Consider the following 13,208-nt stretch of genomic DNA (forward strand, 5'->3'; position numbering starts at 1 on the left):
ATGTTGTCAGCTTTAGAAGAATGAATGGTCAATCTCGAGGAATCCATGGGGGATATGAGGTAGACATTCGAAGTAGTTGAGGGACACATTATAGATTTGGACTCGATGGAAGAGTAACTTAAGGAAAGCATGTTGGAGTCTATCGGTTCCAATGTGGAAAATATGAGAAGGGTGCTCAATTCCACTACGGATAAATTGATAGGAAAGGACGATACTCTTGAGGGCCATTATGATGGCTTTGAAAGAGGAAACTAAGGCCATGACAAGAGCTTTGAGCATAAGAATTGAAGAGCTCGAGGGAAAGCTTGCTGTCAACTGAGTTGTTGTGGGTAAAGGAGTGTTGGGTGCAACATTAAACCATGAGATAGATGTCCCCAAACTGAAGAAGTTTAAAGGGGCAATGTCCGCAAGGGAAGTGAACAAGTTCTTGTAGGGGATGGAGCAATAGTTTCGTACCATGGGCATCAAGGATGATAATGCTAAGGTAAATATAGTTGCTAGATATTTTACTGATTTTGCTTTTCTTTGGTGGAAGCGTAGGTCCATAGATGAAAGGCTTGGTCAAGCTGTGATTGATGCTTTTGAGTATTTCTATAAAGAGTTCAATGAGCAATTTTACCCTCAATATGCCAAAGAGGAGCCTCGATCTAAGTTGCATCGATTCTCGCAATAAGGCACAATTTGAGTGTATGTGAAGGAGTTTAGTGCTCCAAATTATGGATTTGAGTGAGAATGAGACATTCTTCTATTTTATGGATGGGTTGAAGCCATGGGTCAAACATAAATTGAAATGTTGAGGGGTCCAATAATATCAGAAGCCATGATTGTGGAAGAGTCCTTGGTCGAGCTTATTTCGAGGAGAGCCCAGTTCGAGTTTTCCCAATCAAAGGAGAAGGGCAATGGTGGGGAAGATAAAGAAGGACAAGTTGAGTGCAATGGTAATGATGGCACCACGATATGGGAAGGGGAACCCAACAAACTGAAGGAAAAAAAATAGCAAAGTACAATGCTTCTTATGTGGCAATCCACATATGATAAGGGACTATTCGAAACGATCTATATTTTCTGCCATCAAAGGGGATGATGAGCCAGAAAAAGCTTCCATAAAGCTTGGTTCGATCGTGAGTGGTGTCAAAGTCAAGATGATTAAAGAGAATGAGAAGAAGCTAGTGAAGTGCTTCTTATGTTATGTTCCACATAGGATATAGGATTGTCTAGAGCGATCTAAGCTTCTGCATTTACTAAAAAAAGATAAAGCAGAGCCTGATGAGAGTGAGGTTTTCAAGCTTGGACTAATGACACTCAATTCTGCTAAAGCGATGAGGGATCACAAGCAGAAATGATTGATGTTTGTGGACATCAACATCGCAGGCCGAAGAAGGAATGCTTTTATTGATATATAAGGGCATTTGATCTGTTCATATCGAAGAAAGTCGTGGGAAAACTTGGCCTCTCAGTTGGCAAATCGACTAAGAAGATCAAGACGATAAATTCCAAAGAGGTCTTAGTTGTGGGAGTAGTATAAAAAGTTGAGCTACAAATCAGCAAGTGGAAAGGATTCATTTAGATGATTATGATTTCATGCTTGACTTGAATTTTTTTTAACTAGATTAATGCTCTTTTGGTTCCTTTTTTCGACTACATTTGTATCTTGGATACTCGACAACAATAATGCGTTGTGCCAGTGAGTTGAGACATTATGGGTGGAACCAAGGTATTGTCAACAATCCAACTAGCCAAGGATGCTTCGAGTGGTGACAATACTAACTTGGTAGATCAGAGTGATACGAAGACCCTTTTGGAAATGCTAGAGGTGCAACAAACCGATATGAAGTCTGTTAAGTCATCAGTGAAGCTACCACCTATAAGAGAGGTGGGTTGTGCATCAGGCTTTGGGAGAAAAGTAGTGATGCAATCTGGGTAGTTGGAGTGGGTAAATGTAACGAGAGAGGTACATCTCAAACACTTATCTAGTGTTTTTCATTTGACTTACTGTTGGCTTGACAAAGAAACATGTTCCATTTTAGAGTTCTAAATCGAGTAAGTTGAGGGGATTACAAACCAGAGTTGACAAGAATACGCAAGGTTAACCTAGTGTTTAATATAGGCATGTCGAAGCTTGTTTGTGAGGATCAAAAGGATCTCGGTCGAGGCAAGTCACAATGTGGGCAAGTAAAAGCGACTGAGTCATGCGAACGAGATGTACCAAAGAAGGGAGAAACAATTAGAGTTAGGAGATGACGTAAGTCTAGTCAAGTAGTCTAAGGGGCGAGACTATCTGATAGAGAGGCTGGTCAAGAATCAATTGATGCGTCAAGAAAGTTATGAGGCGAGTCAAATCGATGCCATTCCGAGGATTCAACTAGGGCGTTGTGAGAATGAGTGGGGGAGAATGTCACGGGTTGTGGATCAAAGCTCGTGAAGAATGCTCAAAGAGTGCCCCATAAAGGTCAATTGATGTAATGAGACTCATTTGACCCACGTGAACAAGCCCGATTCGTTGAACATGTGGAGAAACTCATCTACTTAAAGCCTTGATGGCTTAGTGAAACACTTATGGAAAATTAGGGATACATTGGTAAATATGGAAAGTAATCTTAGAAGATTTGTAATTTGATAAGCTTTGATTTTGTAATCTTAAAGGATTGAGTCAATCCCTTAAGAATCTTAATTGTAGATAAGCTTTAATCTCAATCGTCGATGTAACTAAATCTATATCGTTGGTTTTTGGGGTGCTCAAGTATAAATAAAAGGCCTTTCCCCTCATTTGTAATCATCCAGGACACTCGATTGTAATGCTTCATAGTAATTGAATACTATTGAGAGCATTTACTCAAACACTTGGCGTGTTTTTGCTTTCTTGTAGCATTTTTTGTTTTTTCGTTGCTCTTTCGTTTTAAGTTGCTTCCACTTTACTTTTCAATGCTTGAAGAGAATTTTTTATCGAGAATTCTCACTTTATGAGAGTTAGTCTGACTTAGGTGAATTTGAACCCAAAAAATAACCTAAAGTCGAATGAATTGTGAAACCAAAATTCTAGCCCAAACACAAGTATGCTATTTATTTGGTGTAGAGAAATAAAAGAAGTTGATTATTGGCTATTCATTTTCGTAAAGAATTTTCAAGCTATTTTGTCTTAAATACTACATATTATTATTTTTTGACCGGTTTATAATTTTTTATTTGTTCAACTATTTATTAATTAGTATTATGTCTTTTAGTCAATCGAAATTTGAGAAAAAATTACTAAATCAATTAAAAACCTTAAAAATAAATATAGCCATTGATTTTAAATAAATAAATAAACTTTAATTTGATTGTATATGTTAATTAAAATATATTATTTTATTAGAAAATTGTAACTTGTCAAAATAAAAATATTATTGTCGAAAAAATAAAAATAAAATAAAATAATTTTAACTTTTAGAATCTTGATGTCTTGACTGGTATGTTAAAGTACTTGTTAGGCATCTATTTGATACTGAGTTCAAATTGTGTGACCCAATTCCTACTCAATAATATATCAAAAGAAAAATCTTGATTGTTTATATTATAAAAATATAAATTAAGAACCAAAATTAATATTTAAAATAAATTGAATTTAATTATTAATATTCATCCAAGTGATAAAAATTAAAATGAAAAAACTTTTAATATTAATTTTCCATATCTTCAATCTTTACCCTGAAAATTTATTTCAAAATCTTGTTATATGTTGGATTTTATAAAATAATTAATCTTAATAATTTATTATCGTGTGTAATTGAATTACTTTTATTTTAATTAGAATGTCATAAAATTTTTAAATATATTAATATTTTTATACACATTTTAAATAATTTAATACGATGTTATCGTGTGCAATAACTTATCAATAGTATCATATGTAATAACTTGAAAATATGTATTTAATAAAGTATCAGGAATTTTTAACAATTATTAAATATTTAAATTTTTATTTTTATTTTATTTTTCAAATTTATTTTAAAATTTTCTTTTAATTTTAGTTTAAAAATATTAATAAAATTCAATAAATGACATAATAAAATTTTGTTTTTAAATAGTATAATTTTTATTATTTTGTTATATGTTTATTTAAACAAAGTAATTAAAAATCAGTTAAATTACTTTTAAAATAATTATATGTTTATATAAATACTTTTGAATTTTAACTATACTACATAAAATTATTGCCTTGTTATAATTAAAAAATTCAATTAAAAAATTCACTTTTTTGTGAAAATGAAATGAATACAAACTCAAATAAATTAGGTCCTCAAAGGAGGATCCTCAAACAATATTAAACCCGCTCTTCTGTCACGAACCATCTTGACAAGACTATCTACAAATGTATTACCTTCTCAGGGAATATGTTGAATCTTCCATTGATTTACCGTCAACAGGGTTTGACGTATTCTTCTTACTAGAGTAGAATTAGAGATTCCAGCTGAACCATCTTGAATGGCCGTAGCTGCTTCAAGACTATCATTTTGAATTAAGATCCTTTCGACTCTCCCGTTTGAGATGAGCTTCAATTGATCTAAAATACCCCAAAGCTCTTCCTAAGTATCTGTAAAACCCAATGATCCATCTACTATTCTAGTCACGCACTAATCCCCCAACTGTAGCAAAACCTTCATCCTGCCTAACTGAACCATTCGTATTAAGACACACCCAACTTTTATCAGTGCATGGGCTAGCAAAAGAACTTTGAACCTTGTGAGGCGGTACTTTTGAAGTTGAAATGTATTACCTTGCCCAACTATGAGAGACTTTGAGAACCTCATCAATACTCCATGAAATACCTTGAAAGGTAAACAAGTTACAGTTCTTCCAAATGCGCTAAGAGATGATCTTGAAGAGACACGGCCACTCAACCCCTTCTAGAAGAACAAACTGATGATTCTGCAAATTTTTTATCATCCATTCATGAAATCTGGTGAAATTAGGGAGCTCTCTATCTGGGATAAGCTTACCTCAAATACTTCTAGCTCCAGGCAATCTCTAAGGACATGTAACACACCCTCAGATTCATGCCCACAAAAACCACATACACTAATTGTACCAACTCCTTGCCTTACCCTTTCAGCATTTGTGAGCAAACGTTGCTTAAGAGCAAGCCAAATGAAGAAACAAATTTGATGTGGACCTTTGAACTTTCAAGGTAGCTCCCAAATAGGTTCTTTTGAATTTAGAGCACCCTCTCGGATTTTACCATAGGCGTTTTTGAGTGAGAAGGAACCAGTCGAAGAAGCCCCCATATAACTTTGTTAGGGTTGAAAGAGGGGTGAGGCAGTGGGACACAAATGATCCTGCTAATGACCTCTTCTAAAACTTAAATTCTAAAAAGTTCTAAATTCCATGAACCATGTTCAATAATCATATTCTTAAGAGTGCAATCCATGCTAAGATTAGAAGTAACTAGATTATGATTGCACAAAGGTCTAAAGTTCAAAATCCAAGTGCCTCGCCAACAGTTAATAAAGTTTCCATCCCTAATAAACTATAATAAATTTTCTCGAATGAGGGGCCATACTTTAGAAAGAGATCTCCATAAGAAAGAACAACACCTTCTTGAAAGGTTTTTAGGCATACCACTTGCAACCCCATACTTTGACTAGAGAACCCGAATCCAAAGTGCATTAAAGTTTGAAACAATGTTGTATCCAACCTTCATCATGAAATACGTGTTGTGATCTTTCAAATGCCTTAACCCAAGACCACCATGCAATTTAGGCTGACATACCGAGTCCCATCTAACGAAAGCCATCTTGGAACCACCATTATAAGATCCTCATACAAACTTTCTAGCCATGCATTCAATCTCATCACATAAGCCTTTGAGAATTGTCTGCATAAAATAGCTTGGTATCAAAAGTAGGACCGATTGAGCCAAAGTTACCCTGCTAGCTAAGGAGAGCTATTTGACGTCCCAACTAGATAATTTACTTCGCACCTTGTCAATCTCGAACTATAGTGTGTCATTAGTGACCTTCTCATGAAAGAGTGACACCCTAAGATAAGATCCCAAATTATTTACTTCTTGAAAACCAAAATTTTTGGTTATGAGTCTCCTTAAGCTATCCTCTACGCCTTCTGAAACAATGACATGTGTTTTTTGCATATTAATCCTGTGACCCAAAAATTCACAAAACTTGTCAAGAATGCCTTTAATGATCTAAGCTTGATGTTCTTTTGCATGGCCAAATAAGATCAAATCATCTATGAAAAAGAGATGAGATAATGGTGGGTCGGTGCGAGACAAACGAATAAGGGGCCAGCTTTCGAAATCAATGGCAGAACAGATACTATAGCCCAACCATTCCGTACAAAGGATAAACAAGTAGGGAGATAATGGACATCCCTATCAAACACCTCTAGCAGGCCAAAATTTTTTAGTTGGGACCACGTTACACAAAACCTGCATAGAGGAATTTGAAATTGCAGACATAATAGCATTATGTAAAAAATCAGGGATACCTGCAGCCTGTAAAGAGGCATCAATGAAGTCCCACTGCACACGATCATACACTTTCTCTAGATCAATTTTGATGGTCATCCACCTCCTGTTCTTCTGCGTACTCCTCATGGAGTGAATGACCTCTTGTACAATGGCAATATTATCAATGATATTCTGGCTTGGTACAAACCTAGTCTATTTAGGACCTATGATCTTCAGAAAGACCATTTTAAACCGACTTACAATTATCTTCATAATTGGTTTATAAAGTACAGAACAGAGACTGATTGGCCGAAATTGAGAGAAGTCTTCCGAATTATGCACCTCGGGAATGAGCACAATAAGTGAATTATTCAGGTCTCAATCAATACTTTCGCCTTCAAAAACATTCTTAACCCAATTACAGACAGAGGCACCCACATGTTCCCACTAACTTTGATAAAATAAAGCATGATAACCATCACTCTCGGGAGCTTTCAAAAGAGCCATATAAAAAAGGGCAGATTTAATTTCCTCGTTTGAGATCGGTTTATTTAGGAGAGTAATGTCTCTATGATCAAGACAAGAAAAGGAACTAAGGGGCAGCCCTCTCACTGGCCCAGGGTTTTCACCATATAATAGAGTTCCTTGTGGTGTAACATAGTTTCTAATTCATCTCGCACCTCCATCTCAACCTAATTCAGATATGCAGAGTTCACTTTATCAAGCACTATCCCAATATTTTTTAACTTCCTAGTCAGATGCTTCTTACAGGTACTAAAGTGGCCATACACCTCTTTATTCCATCTTCTGACCCGACCTGTAAAATCTAAATGAATTGCCGACATGGTGGTAGAACATTTCCAATTACATTTAACAAAATTTGAGAAAGTTGGGTGCTCGACCCAACCGGCTAAGAACCTGAAAAGGCGCCCTATGAAGATGTAATACTCAGGCCTTAGTAACAAACACAAAGGTCTATGATTTGATTTAAGTCGCGGTAGATATGTCACCATGGAATTTGGAAAAGCAACATTCCAAGTATCATTACAAATAGCCCTATCCGAACTTTCAACAATTCCTCCTCTCTGCCATGTTAATTGTGAGCCTCTAAAGCCCAAATCATGCAACTAAACGAAATCCATAAAATCACCAAATAAGGGACACCTTTTTCCTAAGGCCCAACCACCTCTTTTTTCACTAGAGGAAAAAATAACATTAAAATCTCCAATCGCCATCCATAGAGATTAATCCTTTGAAACATTTTTGTGTAAGACCCCTTAGAGATGCCTTTGTTTAAGGCTATCGGGGCTTCCATAAACAAAGGTGACAAAAAATGATAGTTTGAAATTACTACTAGAGATTTTAACAAGAACAAATTGGGGATGGCTTTTGAGAATCTCAACACAAAATGATTCTCTCCATCCAATCCAGATACCACCCGAAAACCCAATTGCCTCCACTCTATGTGAGTATTGAAAACCAAGCTTTGCAATAATCAAATCTACTTTCCTACCAATGACCCTCCTTTCTAAAAGGCCAATCAAATCTAGTCTATGTTCACGATTGTACTCACGAAAGACACGAAGAAACTTCGAATTGGCACAACCTTGACAATTCCAAGGTATATTAGTAAAATTCATAAATAAATAAAAAGAGAAGAGGGGACTAACTGCTAGGAAGTAGCAAATGCTTTAACACCAACAATTTGGGCATCGATCTTATTTGAAGCGGTTTCCACTTGAGCACTAATGAGCATGGCCATAGAAGTCATTACTTATGGAAGTAGAACCCGTGAGTTACTAGCAATTTTGATGTGACCCTCACGTCCACGGATTGTTTTGTTCAACGCCCTTCCAAGACGACCATTCAAACCTTTATTCCCAAAACCATGTCCTTTAGAAGAATTAGGAATAATGTCGCAAGTTGTTGCTCCTTCATTCCTGGTTTTTGAATTAGAATTTGGGTCCCAATTTTCCTTGCATATAATGGCAGTATGACATTTGGGGTCCAAAACTTACTGCATTCAAGTCGACCGCGGTTTCAAAAGGCCCTTCGAACGTGGGGTTGAAATGAAGTGGTGGTGTTGCAGCTTGGAAATCCACATCTGGTCTAAGAGAAATGGGCTACTTCAAGGCCACCGTTTCTCCCAAGGTCTAGTCAAAAGAAATATTCGGTGCATCAATGGGCAACTGTTTGTTCCCATCTTGGACAGCCCCATGGCCCAAAACCAAATCTGACCCCGACCTCACCAGGCCCTGTTAACGAAATTTGATCCATGCCCAATCTTATCGTTTGCCACTGTTAGCTTTTTTGGTCTATTCTCAATGCTTTGGCATAGCGACCTTGGACCCAAGATATCCTTAACCAACAACCCAGCCTTTGACCCCACATTATTTTCTTTTAGCTATTTTAGAAACTCCCCTGGCTGAAACCAAAATTCCATGCTAACAGAATGTTCTCTCTCTAATCTCGCTGAATCTTTTTCCAGCGCAGCAAATCTGGAAACGTTTGAAAATTCCTCTGTGATTTTTTCTTTTTGGTTGTGATTGTCGGCCTGATTTCGCCCAGCTTTGCGCTCTACAATCATCCATGGGCCGAACGCTTCCTCTGATGTTGCCGGAGCAGACCCTTTAGCCACCGTCTCAGAAACTCCCCCTAGACCGCCATCGGTGTTCCGACCTGTCAAAGAAAAAGGGCAAAGATTTTTTAGATGTACGTATCTGCCACATGTAAAACAAACCGCAGGTAGAGCCTCAAACTCTACTCTTTGCATTCAGCCATTGACCAAAACTTGAGAGGTTAACGGTTTTTCCAGGTCAACAAACACCGCCATTCTGGCCAATTTTCCCCTTGCCCCACTGTCTATTTTAATATTCAACTTGGCCACTTTTCCGACCAAGCTTCCGATCTCCTCTAAAATCTGTTTTTTATACAGGAATCCCTACAATCCTGGAAAATGGATCCAGGTCAGAACCATGCTTGGGAAGGGCCTCGACGGATTAAAGTCCACCATCCACGGCTAGACTGTTAGGTAGCGACGAACACTATCCATGGTCCTTGAGTCAAAGCCATTTCTTAATCATTCTTGTTTTGAAAACGGACCAAATAGTAACCATTTTCCATGTCCATTAAGCGAAAGGGTTGAGAGGGTTTCCAATGGCTGGTAATCTGGTTGAACAGAACACCATACCCTATATTGCGCCCCAACAATTTCACGATAGCCGTGGTCTCCATATCTTTAACTAAGACTTTTTTAATCCGCTTAGAGAAGTCAATGGTTGGAATACCATTGATGATAGATCTTAGGATGTCTCCTTCTTCAAACTTTAAATCCACGTCAGTAGAACCATCCGATATCATGTAGCAGTCTAAGGACCCCGTGCCTTTCCTTTCCCACAATTTGTCCTTCCAAGAAATTTTGCTCACCGGAGCCGTATCAACCACCATGTTTGCTGCTGCATTTTCTCCTACATCTTTGAATCTAACTTTCTTTGTGTTACGATCCTCGTTAGAACCATCGCTGGAATAAAATCGTAGGGTTGTTCATCGCTGGAAGTTTTTAAGCTTGAAGAAATTTTCACTTTTTCAAAAACCAATCATTAGCATATAATTATACATATACATGGAAATTCAGTGCTTAAGATTTGCTAATTTTTCTCTAAAAAAATTTGCTAATTTTTAGCAATTAATTAGTTTACTTATTAAAGTGCCAAATGGCAGTGTGTAAAGTATGATATATTGGATTCTTTCCTAAATTGTGAATACTAGTTTTCTCTATCCATGCATCGAGATGATTATGTTTATTTAAAAGTGCTAATGTTTAGTTATAATTGAAGATTGTAAAAATCATTATCTTATATATAGTAAATAAAAAATAGTAAATGTAGTTCAATAATAATAATTACATTTTTATCCAATAAAATTAGGCCAAAACTAATGGATTCATTCTCCGGGTAATTTACCAATAAAAGCTATTTTTTTTTAAAATTACCGAAATGGGCCCATTATTTTATTATTTACTGGAATGGTCCAAAAATCGAGAAATCGCGTCCACGTCGGTAGCGATGTCGATTACGCGCCAGACATCGCGTCCACGCCGCAGTGAAGGTCGACGTGGATGTAATGTCCTGGCGCGTGCACTAACATCGCATTGACGTGGACGCGATTTCGCGATTTTTCCCACGTTAAGTTTTTTTGACTTTTAAGGTTTAGGGTTCAGGCTTTTAAGGGTTTTTAGGTCCTGGAAGAAATAATTTCGAGTTGACGTTTCTGATAAAATAATATAAAATCGCTTCTAGCAGGATGGTATTTGAGAAGAATTTGTGAAATCGCGCCCTCGTGGACGCGCTTTTTCTACAGTAGGTCCCGGGAGAAATAATTATTTTTTTGACGTTTCTGAGCAAATAGTATAAAATCGCTTCTAGCAGGATGCTATTTGAGAAAAATTTGTAAAATTGCGGCCTCGTCAGCGCACTTTTGCTACAGTAGGTCATGTAAGAAATAATTTTTTTTGACGTTTCTGAGCAAATAATATAAAATCGCTTCTAGCATGATGCTATTTGAGAAGAATTTGTGAAATCGCACCCTCGTGGACGCGCTTTTGCTACAGTAGCATGTTTGGGCTGAGGTTATAAATTAGGCAGTAAGTCACAGCAGAAACAATTTAGAGAGGCTAAGAATGTTAGAGTATCAAATATGAGTGAACGTATTAGTGCTATTATTTACTACGATGGTGAGGTTTGCCATACCGAGAATGATGTTGTTTTTTGTCGGAGAATACGGTGCGACTAATTTTTAACTAGAACATAGATTTGATAGAACTTCGTAAAAGGATTAGGCGTAAAATTTTTGGAACGGCGCCAATGAAAGTTCTGTCTATCACGTATCGATTTTATTCTTCTGTTGATCCGGTGACATATGACTCGTTCGACATAAAAGGTGCTCGTAGCTTGGAGGCAATGGTGCAGACTCATCTTGCTAGTGGAGCAGCTTATATTGAGTTATATGTACAATTTACATCGCCAACTGATGTACTAGTGACCGGTGTTTGAGATGTATACATCACCCCTAGCCGACACTCGCTTAACGGGTTACAAAATACGGAACAGCCCATGTTCGGTAGCGGTGTCGATTGCACATCCCCTGCAAGACACTCTGTCGGTGGATGGGACATGTACGTCGGTGGCTCGATGTTTGATGCTGGAAATACGTACTGGGGAGCGGCATCAAGTTCTAGCGGGTGGCAATCTACATCCAATTGGGGACATTATCAAATGCCCCGAAGAAGGGATGATGTACTCCCTACGACGTTAACCGGTGAGGGGACCTCGTACACTGCAGATTATTGTGGGTTAGAAGATGACTCGGATGTGGATCCACCTTGAGAGCCCGAGCCGGATGGTGCAGAAGTTGGCTTATTTTTTGAACCGGAGCCTATTCCAACAGAAGCTAAAGATGCTGACAGGAGTTCAGATGAGGAAGAAAATCTACGATTCAGAGCATACTCACCTCCAGCCCACATGCATAATGTCGATCTGTCTGCAGATGATGCGTTAGAGTTTCCAGATCTACCACACCGGTTGCGTGATCGTATAAGTTCGGGGGTGGATTTCGGTGAACTTGAAGTTGGTAATCAGTTTACCAACAAGGATAGTTTTATTGGTGCTTTGAAACAACATAGCATCAAAAACGGCGTTAACTACCACGTCGTTAAATCAAAATCTGATAAGTTTGAGGTGAAGTGTACGATGCAAGACAGCACATGTTCTTGGAAAATCTACGCCTCGTTAAGGAAAAGGACAGGGTTGTGGGGAGATAAAAAAGTACAAAGGTCCACATACATGTGCTGCAGGTACAGTATTGACTATATCTGAATAATACTTTTATTATGCAATGTTGCATTATTTAATGTACTCCATTTGTAGGTGTTTCACAAGATCATCCAAAAATGGATTCAGCTATGTTAGCTAGCTTGATACTGCCCACGATAAAAGCAGATCCTAAGACTTCAGTGCCGGTGTTAATTGCCAATATCCGTAGCCAAATGGGGTACACGCCCTCTTACCGCAAGGCTTGGATAGCTAAGTAAAAGGCGTTGGAGAAGATGCATAGTGGGTGGGACGCCTCATATAATAAAATATGGCAGTGGTGTTAGGTGCTAGAGAGATACGTCCCCAGTGCCATCGTAGACCTTGAAACGGAACATGCATACTACAACGGTCGATTGCTACGTGGATGCCAAATGTCGAGACGCATTTCCATACTGTAAGCCGTTGGTACAAATTGACGGTACCTTCATGTTCGGTAGGTATACTCATCGGCTATTGCTTGCAGTGGCACAGGATGGCAGTGGGAGAATTCTTCCAATTACATTTGTAATAACACCGGGGGAGTCGTCTGATGACTGGGATTTCTTTCTCTCTAGGTTAAGGAGGCATGTGTGCCCCCAACCTGATATCTGTATTATTTCAAATCGGGGCGCCGATATACTAGCTGCATTTAATCGAGAGGGAAGCTTATGGCAGCGCACACACCATAGATATTGCCTAAGACACGTTGCTTCGAACTACTACAGGCAATATCCATCTAAGAGCGAACGACGACAAGTGACCAACATGGGTATTTAGTCTATATATGTGTTATTTCGTTTGTCGATTTGAATTAGTTTTATTGGTAGAAGTGGTATAAATTATTCGTTATGATATTATATTGGCAGGGTATGAAATAAATAAAGATCGTTTTCACGAGATGTTGGCAATTTTACGAT

The 13,208-nt window shown here is 37.9% G+C and overlaps 1 long non-coding RNA gene across 1 annotated transcript; it reads left to right on the top strand.

The window, feature by feature from the left end:
• The first annotated feature begins 8,872 nt into the window (after positions 1-8,872).
• Positions 8,873-9,997, top strand: LOC105798361 (uncharacterized). Its single transcript, XR_001135032.2, has 2 exons — positions 8,873-9,187; positions 9,378-9,997. It is a non-coding gene; the product is annotated as an uncharacterized LOC105798361 (long non-coding RNA).
• The last annotated feature ends 3,211 nt before the right edge of the window (positions 9,998-13,208 follow it).

The sequence above is a fragment of the Gossypium raimondii genome, chromosome 9, assembly GCF_025698545.1.
Source record: "Gossypium raimondii isolate GPD5lz chromosome 9, ASM2569854v1, whole genome shotgun sequence".
NCBI lineage: Eukaryota > Viridiplantae > Streptophyta > Magnoliopsida > Malvales > Malvaceae > Gossypium > Gossypium raimondii.